This window comes from Phocoena sinus, chromosome 13, assembly GCF_008692025.1.
Source record: "Phocoena sinus isolate mPhoSin1 chromosome 13, mPhoSin1.pri, whole genome shotgun sequence".
In the NCBI taxonomy this organism is placed as follows: domain Eukaryota; kingdom Metazoa; phylum Chordata; class Mammalia; order Artiodactyla; family Phocoenidae; genus Phocoena; species Phocoena sinus.
In genome coordinates, this window is record NC_045775.1 from 47064994 (window position 1) to 47077338 (window position 12345).

Here is a 12345-nt window from a genome sequence, read left to right on the forward strand (position 1 = left end):
CCGCCTGCCGATGCAGGGGACACGGGTTCGTGCCCCGGTCCGGGAAGATCCCACATGCCGCAGAGCGGCTGGGCCCGTGAGCCATGGCCGCTGAGCCTGCGCGTCCGGAGCCTGTGCTCCGCAGCGGGAGGGGCCACAACAGTGAGAGGCCCGCGTACCGCAAAAAAAAAAAAAAAAAAAAAAAAAAAAAAAGTGACTGAAAATTGAATAAAAGAATGTGTGAATGGTACAGATTTCAGGGTATACATGGAAAAATATATCCTAAATTAATACAAACAATTTGAAGTCTACTGAGGATAAGATTGGTAGAATTCTTAAAAGCCAAGGCTCTTGATACTTGAATTATCCTTTAATGTCTACAGGGCAAAAAAGTAGTGGGTCTAGCAAGAATAGCCAGAAATGGGCTCTTTTAGTTCCACAGGACTCTGTTGAGTCCTGTGTGTTTAGGAATTTAAGATCAGCATGAAGTTATGGTGACAACCTGTCCACACAATGTCCCCCTTTCCTTCTAACCAAGGAGGGGTCATGACCTCATTCTCAGGGAAGTGGACTCTCCTCCAAAGCATTTGAGGACCACTTCTTTCACAGATTAAATGAAATGCAAAATGGGTCCAGGGCAAAACAAGTCTTACTAATAGATTCCTGGGGGGAAAAGTCATTGCTAAGTTGTATATGTATTTATTTTTCTGAACCTTTGAAAAGATCAACTCTGGTTTCAGTTTAATTTTTTTTTTTTCAAAAGAAACCTACATGGCCACTGCTTCAAATTTGTTCCAGATGGATTTAGTCATAGAATGATTGATTATCCACTCAGTTGCGAGCTATGTGGTTAAGCTCAGAAATCTACAACAAACTGATCTGGAGCTGTGTTTCACGGTAAGTGGCAGAAAGGATAATCCTTAAACTGTCATTTTAGAGTCAGTGATGAGGAAAGAGGAATTTAGTGAGGCTACTTATGTCAAGAGAATGTACTAGTAAATGGATGGCTGAATATGAGGAAATCTTATGAGCATAATGCTTTTTTTTCCTCCTCTGTACATCATGGTAAAGGGAACCACATCTGACCGGGAGCCCCTGCCTGCTTCATGAATTAGCCCAGCCTCCCGGGGATGCTCCAGGCCCGAGGTCAGAGGCTGGCTTCTACCTGGCTTCTGAGGCACCCATTTATCCTACTACCCACTCAACAGGGCCACAGAGGTTTTTATTATTGGCATCAGAGACACCTGAGAAAATCTGGAAGCTAATTCTGGGGGAGAGTGAACCTAGGAGAAAATGTACTGTTCTCTATACAGAGCTGTATTATGTACTTTAAAAAGCAATTTAAGAACATTTGGTCTGTTCCCATTTTCTTTAAGGAAAAAAAAAACCCTTTGCTTTGGATTTTGGTTATTCCTTTTAACAGCTGCATTAGCCTTTTCTCTATTCTTTCCCTCTGGTTAAGTCACAATCGGGCCATCAGAATATTCTTTTGGGGAGATTGGATGTGGCTGGTGGCGCTCCCTACATGTTATCATCTGTTTTTATTAGTTGTTCAATTTCTTGGTTTCCACCCTCACGGTGATTTTCTACTTTTGCTCATGCATCCTTTCTCTTTTCCCTTTCCCTTAGAGTGCTGTTCTACTTCATTACTGCCTCCTTGTCGAAAAACAAATCACTATTCTGCCCCTTATCATGATAACTGCTCCTCAGAACTGATGAAAATTCATGTTGGACTTTATGGCCTCTGAAGTTTTAGGTCTTACACAACTTATTTATTGTAACCTTAGGTTATATTTAGCACGTCTCCCAGTAGAATTTTGAGGCAAAAGATGTAAACATATTTAAACACAAAAATGATGACTAGGAAGCAGGCTTTTGAATAGGCTGTAGGAAGAAAAATGTGACTGAAACAGAACAGAGATTTCTATGAGAGAGATGGAGAACATTTTCCATGATTCCCTAACAAACACACAAATATTACAGATGTCTAGGACAAAAGTTCACGTTGAGGCAAGAACAGTGTTTATTAAATTTCTTTTATATAACAGGCATGTGGATACATGCTAACCTGCAAAAATAAAGGGAGTTTTTGTGTTTGCTCATAAAGTTTTTGTTTCATGGATATTGTTTATTTGTAGAGTGGAGTAAAGCAGGATTTTAACTAAAAAGTCTGAAAATCAGAGTATATATTCATAATTATTTATGAGTGGTTTTGGAGAGGATTGATAGCATTTTAGAAGTTCCATATCCATGAAGAAGAGAAGGGTACATTCATTCAAAAGGAGCTGTTAGAAGCTGTGAGGTTCTTCTTTTGAACAGTACTTTGCCTGTTTCAACCACACCCATCAGGATGCGTATCTGAGTGAGTCATCCAGGCTCCTGCACCGCTGGGGAGGTGGGTGCATTTTGCTTTTTAACTCATATTTTGCTTTTGAAACCATTTAAAATTCTAGATTTAACTCTAAAGTTTTGGATGGAATCATTTCAGGGAGAATTTAATTACAGATTGTGGTAGGCAGCTTCTGACATGGCTTGCAATGATCCCAGACTCCTGGCATTCACACCCTTGACTGTGGGCTGGATTTAGTAGCTTGTTTCTAATGAACAAAATATGGCAAAAGTGATAGACTGTCACTTCAGTGATTGAGTTACAGAAGACTGTGACTTCAGTCTTTTTTTTTTTAAATTTGTCTTTCCATTTTTTTTTTTTTTTTTTTTAAACATCTTTATTGGGGTATAATTGCTTTACAATGGTGTGTTAGTTTCTGCTTTACAACAAAGTGAATCAGCTATACATATACATATGTTCCCATATGTCTTCCCTCTTGCGTCTCCCTCCCTCCCACTCTCCCCATCCCACCCTTCCAGGCTGTCACAAAGCACCGAGCTAATATCCCTGTGCCTTGCGGCTGCTTCCCCCCAGCTATCTACCTTACTACGTTTGTTAGTGTGTATATGTCCATGACTCTCTCTCGCCCTGTCAAAAGAAGATGTGGCACATATACACAATGGAATATTACTCAGCCTTAAAAAGAAATGAAATTGAGCTATTTGTAATGAGATGGATAGACCTAGAATCTGTCATACAGAGTGAAGTAAGTCAGAAAGAAAAAGACAAATACCGTATGCTAACACATATATATGGAATTTAAGGGAAAAAAATGTCATGAAGAACCTAGGGGTAAGATAGGAATAAAGACGCAGACCTACTGGAGAACGGACTTAAGGATATGGGGAGGGGGAAGGGTGAGTTTTGACTTCAGTCTTATTAGCACTCACTTTCTTGCTGGCACTTTCTCCTGCCCTTTCCCTTGCTGACTCTGACGAAGAAGGCTGCTGTGCTGTGAGGTGCTCTAGGGAGAGGTATATGTGGCTAGGAGCCACGGAGGAAGAACTCATGAGAAATGCAGGCAGGAAGTGAATGCTGCCAACAACCACTAGTTGAGTGAGCTCGGAAGGGGATTCTTCCCAGTCAAGCCTTGAGACAACTGCAGATTGTGAAAGACCCAAAGCCTGAGGACCCAACTAAGCCGTACTTTGATTCAGACCCAGAGAAGCTGTGAAATAATAAATGTTTGTTGTTTTAGGCTGCTGCGTTTTAGGACAATTTGTCACGTGGCAACAGATAACTCATAGGCTTCCTTAGGCTTTTTGTGTAACAGATAATAATGCATGAGCTCAGGAAAGACTGATTGCTTTGGTTGTAAGCCTGGTTTGAATCTGAGGCTGAAAAACATCCTGAAATATGAAATGAACAAACCTGTAGACTTTAAACAGGCTGTTCTTTGCTGAAAGGTATTCATGTCCCCCAGTGAAGGCAGAAAAATCTTAATTCAAAATTCAGAAAATAATAAAGAACCTGTAATATTTAATGTTGTCACCTTTATGTTTTAAATGAGTTTATAGTAATACATGCAAAAAGTATATTTATTCTGCACCAAAAAACGAAAAAAAAACAAAAACAAAAAACAACTCCTTTCCAAGCTAGGATTGAAATGGAGTCCTTGGCTGTGGCATGAACCATAATAATTACCCATGTCCATGCCTCGGGGGGAAGACTGCAGTGACCTAGTGTTTAAAGCTTCAGTGATTTGGTCCAGACTTTTAGCAAACAACCAGCACTAGGTGTGAACTGTTTTGTCAATAAAGCTTCAAGACATTAGAACTGTCTGGTTTTTTGTTTCTGAGTCATTAATGCTATTATAATCACAGAATACACCTGCATTCTTCTCAGGGCAGATTTTAACTTGCTCTGGTATGTTTTCCTGATAAAAATGCTATTTGAAAGTCAAAGAAGAGTTCCTATCAGTAGAAATAGTTTAAATGCCGCACGTATCAGTCAAGAACCATATAGCGACCACACTTCCAAGGCTTGTAGCCTAGACAAAGTGCACTCTCTCTACCTCTCTTTTTCTCTTTCTCATTCTTTTAAAATTATTTTGAATGAGAGCTGGAAGGGACAACTCTTAATTTTGACAGCTGAGGCCCAGAGAGGTTAACTGGTTTAATACAGTCAGAGTCACTTAGGGGAAGATTCAGATGGGAACCTTTTTCTCTTGCTGAGTTTCATGGAGTTTCTGCCACTTTTTGCTGCCAAAGACTACTTTCTGGATCCCCCTGAGCATTCAAGCATAAAAACATTCCACTACAGAAGAAAATTCTATTAATTAATAAGGGAAATATCTGTGCATTACAGCTGTAACTGTTACAATGGAATTTATATTGGAGAAACTGAGTGTCTAATCAGAGGAGAAGAATATCTTTTTGAAAAAAAAAAGAAAAAACCCACCACATGCAGATCTAATTCTATCCAAAGTATACCACACTGCTAACTGCAGAAAATAGAGAATGAAGAATCACTAGACATATCAGCTTCTTGGTGGGCAGCACAAATTGTCAGCTACTGGAAGATAGGCTCTGAATATACCAACAGAATCTGGGAGCTTGTTAGAAATGTGAACCGTGGGTCTCACCCAACACCTACTGAATCAGAATCTTCATTTTAATAGGATCCCCAAGGAATTCACATGTTCAGTAAAGTTTGAGAATCATTGGTCTATCACACAAAGCATATAGAAGATCCTCAAAAACATATTAGAGAATGGAATCCCAAATTTAAAGAATCCCTCAGACAATTTTATAAAAGCAGAAAAACTGATTTATTCAGGTGTCACCTTTTCTTTTTTTCTTCATCAGTCCTTTGAGGAAAATATGTACTTATCCACATATACACAGGTAGAAAATGGTCACTGTAATACTATTTTACAAGATACTTCAGCAGAACCTATTTTTGATTAGAATAGTCTTATGCTTGCTCATGTCCTCTACTCTATCTTGCTCTCTTTTTCTCTCTCTTCCAGTTCCATTCTACATCTCTTTTTCTGCCTCTCATCCCTCTTACAACTGCTCTTGTCTCCCAGAGTAAGAGGAGGTCCCTGGAAGAGAAGGATATAGCTCAACTGTTTGCTCTGTTTTGCTTTTTTTCTCCATAAATGTATGGATACATTCCTGGCTTCTACCATCACAGGTGTTCACTGCATGTTCGCTTTTTCCTTAGATGATTGATTTTCATACTGAGTGGTGTGTGGTGATGGTAGATGGTGTTGGGGGTGAAGTATCACTGTTACTTGAGTCACTCAGCAGAAGAGCCAGGGAAATTCTCATAACTGGCTTCACTGTTTCATCTTAAGAATACGTGGTATATATATATATATATATATATATATATATATATATATATATATATATATATATATAGTTACCCCTCTTATCTTTGGTTTCGCTTTCCGAAGTTTCAGTTACCCACATGGTCAACCATGGTCTAAAAATATTATATGAAAAATTCCAGAAATAATTCATATGTTTTAGATTGCCTGCTATTCTGAATAGTGTGGTGAAATACCTTGCCATCCCACTCCGTCCTGCTGATGACACGAATCATCCCTTTGTCTAGCATAGCCTGCCCATCAACCGATTAGTAGCATCTTGCTTATCAGATCCACTGTTTTGGATATCGCAGTGCTTGTGTTCAAGTAACCCTTACTTCACTTGATACTGGTCTCAAAGCTCAAGAGTAGTGATGCTGGCAACTAGGGTATGCTACAGAGAAACCGTAAAGTGCTTCCTTTAAGTGAAAAGGTGGAAGTTCTCGACTTAATAAGGAAAGAAAAAAATTTTGTATGCTGAGGTTGCTAAGATCTACAGTAAGAATGAATCTTCTAAATGTGAAATTGTGAAAAAAGGAAAAAGAAATTCATGCTAGTTTTGCTGCCAAACTCAAACTGTAAAAGTTATGGTCAGTGCATGATAAGTGCTTAGTTAAGATGGAAAAGGCATTAAATTTGTACAATAAGATATTTTGAGAGAGAGACCACATTCATATAACTTTCATTACAGTATATTGTTATAATTGTTCTATTTCATTATTAGATACTGTTGTTAATCTCTCACTGTGCCTAACTTATAAATTAAACTTTATCATAGGTATGTATGTATGGGGAAAAAATTGTATATATAGAGTTTGGTACTATCCATGGTTTCAGGCATCTGCTGGGGGTCTTGGAACATATCTCTCAAGGATAAGTGGGGACACTGTATTTAAAATCGATCAATGAGCAAGCAATGCTTAAGTCATGAAATTTTAGCTACAGTAGTTACCCAGTTATGATCTCTGTAGTTAACTGTAACAGAGAAGAGAAAGTATTTCTTCTCCTTTAAGGGAAAGTGGTGTTTTCTTTTTTGCTGAGTAATAGAGTTGATATAACACTGATGTGTCATCTATTAGAATAATTTTAAGATGTAGCTCTCCAAATCAACTACAGAGGCTTGGTCTGACTTTGAATCTGCACCTGATTCTTCTTTTCCTAATTTGAGATTTATACTGAGGAATAGGCAGGCCAGTTGCTTGCAGTTACTTTTACCCCTTGTCAGGACCTCTATTTGATTTTTTAAGCTCTTGAGAAAATTCAAAACATCATTCATATTTAATCAAATAATTCATGCAGTCTTCCTTATTGATGTTGTCCTTATTCTCCCTTGTCATTATAAACTGTTCCCTTTAATACAAGACCAGAAACTGTGTATTTTACCAAGAAAAATACATACATTTTGTTATGGATTCATAATGCTTTGGGGAGTATGTAATTGTGCCTACTCCTGACTTTGATATTATAACCAGCTTTTCTAATAATTCTTTAAAACTCTGTTAGAACCCTAATACTGTTTGTGGCCAGGTTTTTACAATGACAACTAAATAGCCCAAGCTCTTTTTCTAATACAGTGATATTCTATTTGGGGTATTAACCATCAGTGATAGCTTGGTTTATTGGAAACTATTGCTCTGGCATGCTTAAACAATCCATTTTTCTGTTTAAATTGAAAAATCAGAGACAATTGTTTAGTTTACTTACAGTTGGACTGTAATTTACAATGGCTTTCCTATTAAACATTTTTTAAAATGAACTAATCACCAAATAATCTTTCCTGTTTTTTCAGAACTATCATTAGCTGTATAAATTGCACCACAATTAAATTTCCTTCTTTTATTTAGCGTTTTTTTATCATTAGCTTGCCCCCCCGCCCCCCCGCCCAATTACTAAAGAAAGGAGGTCTTGGAATTGAAGTTGAAAACAAAGCCCAGCATCTTTACCAGCTTGTGTGGAAGGACATTTTTCTCTAGCTACCTTCCTCCCTGGATTAGGGCTCTTCTGATGCGCCAAGTCGTGAACTAGTTTTACAAAAAGGGCCCACAGCTTTTACTGGGAAGTTTAATTAATCATGAATAACTGGAATTTTCTGCCTTGTTTGTTGAGTGACGTTTTATTCTTGGCTACATCCTGACTATATAATTTGCCAAAGTCTGAGGAATAAAAGAGCATGGGGATTCAATGTCAGTCCCAGATAAGTTATTTTCTAATCCACTCTATGATGGTCTATCTAAAAAGTTTATTTTGTTAAAAATTCAGTTGCCCAAGAACACAAAGGCAGGTCAGGATGGAATCCAGGTAAATCTCTAAGAAAGATTAGTCAAGACATGGTCAGGATGTTGCTGAAGTGTAAGGCAACAGAGTGTTAGGGGTTACACCTTAACACTTTTATTTCTTTGTTGACTCTTTCTATATTCCATCCAATAATGTCTTTATTGATTAAATCATGTAGTAGCTGTCCAAGGTGCCCTTTCCCTTGTGATAGGTAAACACATGAATTTAGAAAGCAGTTCCCAGTGTTGATTTTACAAGAATAATAAGAGGGGGAACTGTGTTCCAAATCATTTTAGAAGCATTATCAGCTTTGATCAGTTTAATTTTTGTACATGTTACTTTCCTACCAAAAAATGGTGCATTGTTACATGTTTGTGCACATGCATGTATATGGGCATGAACTTGAGTGGGTATGTGTATGTGTGCATATGTGTGAGTGTAAATAGCTGGAATAAACTAAATCTAGGAAAGAAAGGGGGTATTTAGGCTGTGTGGGCAGGTTTCTAAGGTGTCTTTTAACAGCTTCTTTTGGAATGTCCTTTCCTTTTTTAGACGAGATATCTTCTGATATCACAAACTGCTCAGGACAGAACATGGATAAGGAGAGAAAACCATCTTACGTAACAGTATCTCCTTAGGCCTCAAATGATGAAAAGCAGTGATTAGGAAAAAAGCTTACTGGTGGGTTTCGAGTGATGCCAAATACCTCAATCACTCATATATTTTAGGAGAATGATTAAAGTTGAACTAATTCTCTAAGAAGCTTCCTCAAATAAACAACAAATTTGAAGGATTCAACAACAGACTCTGAAAAACAGACTTATACTGCTCTTCATAATTTTGGTATATTTAAGCATATTGAGATACTTAGGTTTTTTAGTGAATAGTGAAAAAGTCAGCAACAATTTAATGGCATACTCATTTTGTGAATGTATGTATGAGAGGAGGGCTTTGCTGCAAAATAGTGAGATCTAACTAATCACTACTAAACAAAAATTCTTCCCTAATCCAGGTTGTGATAGACCTGGTCTCCAGGGTGGACACTGAATGGGAACCTCTGAGTTGTTTCCTGTTTTGGATTGTGTTCCACATTTCCACTCAAGGGAGTAGGATTAGATTCTCTGCAGCACACACAGCTGTTTAGAGTGCAAAACTTATTTCACTACAGTCTCTGGAGCTTTTTGAGATTTAACTATATGCATAAAGGCAGTTGCAATTTCCATCATGATTCTCCCTTTAGCTGGGCACACATAAAGCAATACACACAGCTTTTATGGTTGTCTCTAGTTCCATTGTCTACTTCACACTCATATTTCACATACAGTTAAGTACATAATACAAGCTAGCTATTAGCTCCCAAGGGGCCCTCAGTAATCTGTGTTCTTTCCTGGGCCTCTCGGACCCATGGATTTCTTTCTCACTTCTCTAGAAATTCAGTTCTTCCTACCTTGGGACCAGATCAGAACTGTGCTTCTTTAAGTCACCTACAACCAACTAAGTGATTTTCTTGGATTCTACCCTTTAGCATTTTAACAGAATAAAGTTAAAAAGGATAGTTTCATTCCTAGCCACAGCAATCAGTCAAGAAAAAGAAATAAAAGATATCCAAATTGGAAGGGAAGAGGTAAAACTGTCACTGTTTGCAGATGACATGATACTCTATATAGAGAACACTGAAGACTCCACACAAAAACTTTTAGAACTAATATATGAATTCAGCAAGGTAACAGGATACAAGATTAATATACATAAATCTGTTGCATTTCTTTACACTAACAATGAAATATCAGAAAGAGAAAGTAAAAAAAAATCCAGTTTAAAATCACATAAAAAATATTTAGGAATAAACTTAACCAAGGAGGTGAAAGACCTATATGCTGAAAACTATATAAAACACTGATAAAGGAAATTGATGATGATTCAAAGAAATGGAAAGATAGCCCATGCACCTGGATTGGAAGAATTAATATTGTTAAAGTGGCCATACTACCCAAAGCAATCTACAGACTTAATGTGATCCCTATCAAAATACTCATGACACTTAGAACTAGAATAAATAACCCTCAAATGTATATGGAACCACAAAAGATCCAGAATTGCCAAAGCAATTCTGAGGAAAAAGAACAAAGCTGGAAGCATAACCCTCCCAGACTTCAGGCAATACTACAAAGCTACCATAATCAAAACAGCATGGTATTGACACAAAAACAGACACATGGATCAATGGAACAGAATAGAGAGCCCAGAAATAAACCCACACACCTACAGTCAATTCATCTATGACAAAGGAGGCAAGGATATACAATGGAGAAAAAGACAGTCTTTTCAACAAGTGGTGTTGGGAAAGCTGGATAGCTACATGTAAATCAATGAAATTAGAACACTCCCTTACACTATATACAAAAATAAACTCAAAATGGTTTAAAGACCTAAATATAAGACATGACACCATAAAACTTTTAGAAGAGAACATCGGCAAAACATTCTCTGACATAAATCGTAGCAATATTGTCTTAGATCACTCTCCCAAGGTGATAGAAATAAAAGCAAAAATAAACAAATGGGGACAAATCAAACTTAAAACCTTTTGCACAGCAAAGGAAACCATCAACAAAATAAAAAGGCAAGCTATGGGATGGGAGAAAATATTTGCAAACGATGTGACAGGCAAGGGGTTAGTATCCAAAATATATAAACAACTCATTCAGCTCAATATAAAAAACAAACAAACAACCCAATAAAAAATGGGCAGAAGACCTAAACAGACATTTCTCCAAAGAAGACATACAGATGGCCAACAGGCACATGAAAAGATGCTCAACATCACTAATTATTAGAGAAATGAAAATCAGAATCACAATGAGATATCACCTCACACTGGTCAGAATGGCTATCAAAAAGTCTACAAATAATAAGTGCTGGAGACGGTGTGGAGAAAAGAGAACCCTCCTACACTGTTGGTGGGAATGTAGACTGGTGCAGCCACTATGGAAAACGGTATAGAGGTTCCTTAAAAAACTAAAAATAGAGCTATCACATGATCCAGCAATCCCACTCCTGAGCATATATCCAGAAAAGACAAAAACTAATTCGAAAAGATACATGCACCCTAATGTTCATAGCAGCACTATTTACAATAGCCAAGACATGGAAACAATCCAAGTGCACATCAACAGGTGATTGACTTAAGATGATGTGGTATATATATAATGGGATATTATTCAGTCATAAGAAAGAATGAAATATGCCATTTGCAGCAACATGGATGGACCTAGAGAATATGATACTAAGTGAAATAAGTCAGACAGAGAAAGACAAATACTATCACTTACGTGTGGAATCTAAAGAATAATACAAATGAATCTATATACAAAACAGAAACAGACTCACAGACATAGAAAATAAACTTACGGTTACCTAAGGAGAAATGGAGGGAGAGAAGGGATAAATTCAGAGTATGGGATTAACAGATACGAACTACTATATATAAAATAGATAAGCAAAAAGGATTTACTGCATAGCACAGGGAACTATATTAATAACTTGTAATAACTTATAATGGAAAATAATCTGGAAAAAATATATAACTGAATCACTTTGCTGTACTCTTGAAAATAACATAATATTATAAGTCAATTTTACTTCAATTAAAACAACTACATAACAACAACTACGAAAAAGATAGTTTCTGGCTTGCAGTCAAGGGAAAGAACCAAGATGGATTGCTCTGATCCCTTCTTCCTTTCTTGCTCTTATTTTATAGAGCTTCACCCAGTGTCTTGATTTTCTTCACAGTATTAGAGAGCTTACATAAATATTTTCCAGCCTTGTGATTATTTCACTTCAAATATCATAAATATTTACATTTCCCCAACCCAACTGTATTTTCATTATTCACCATGAGATTTCTGAGGAAGGATATATTTGATATAGAGATGCATTCACTGGTTAAATGTCTTGTCAGAAAGTTAAAAGAATTCTAGTATTTCTAATTACTAGTCTTGCTTTAGGAATAACAGCAACTTATTTATTCACCAATGTTTGTTAAAAACCTAACAATCCACAATATAAAGAATAGACTTCATAGTTCCTTCTTTCAAGTGGCTTAAGCTTAAGATGGGAACTAGATATTTAAGACCTCCATTATTGTTTTTTATCTACTTTTTTTTTCACATCTTTTTTGGAGTGTAATTGCTTTACAATGTTGTGTTAGATTCTGCTGTACAATAAGTTGAATCAGCTGTATGTATACATATATCCCCAAATCCCTACCCTCTTGAGCCTCCTTCCCACCCTCCATTATTAATAAGAAGTTTGATACATATAGAGTTGGGAAATACACCTTATACACATATGGTACATAATTGCTCATTTTCAAGGATGGTTT

At 37.0% G+C, this 12345-nt stretch overlaps 1 protein-coding gene across 4 annotated transcripts in view; it reads right to left on the reverse strand.

The window, feature by feature from the left end:
* The window catches only part of EFEMP1 (EGF containing fibulin extracellular matrix protein 1), a 69048-nt gene that overhangs the window by 42015 nt on the left and 14688 nt on the right, over positions 1-12345 (reverse strand). The gene's annotated exons all lie outside the window — the stretch shown is intronic.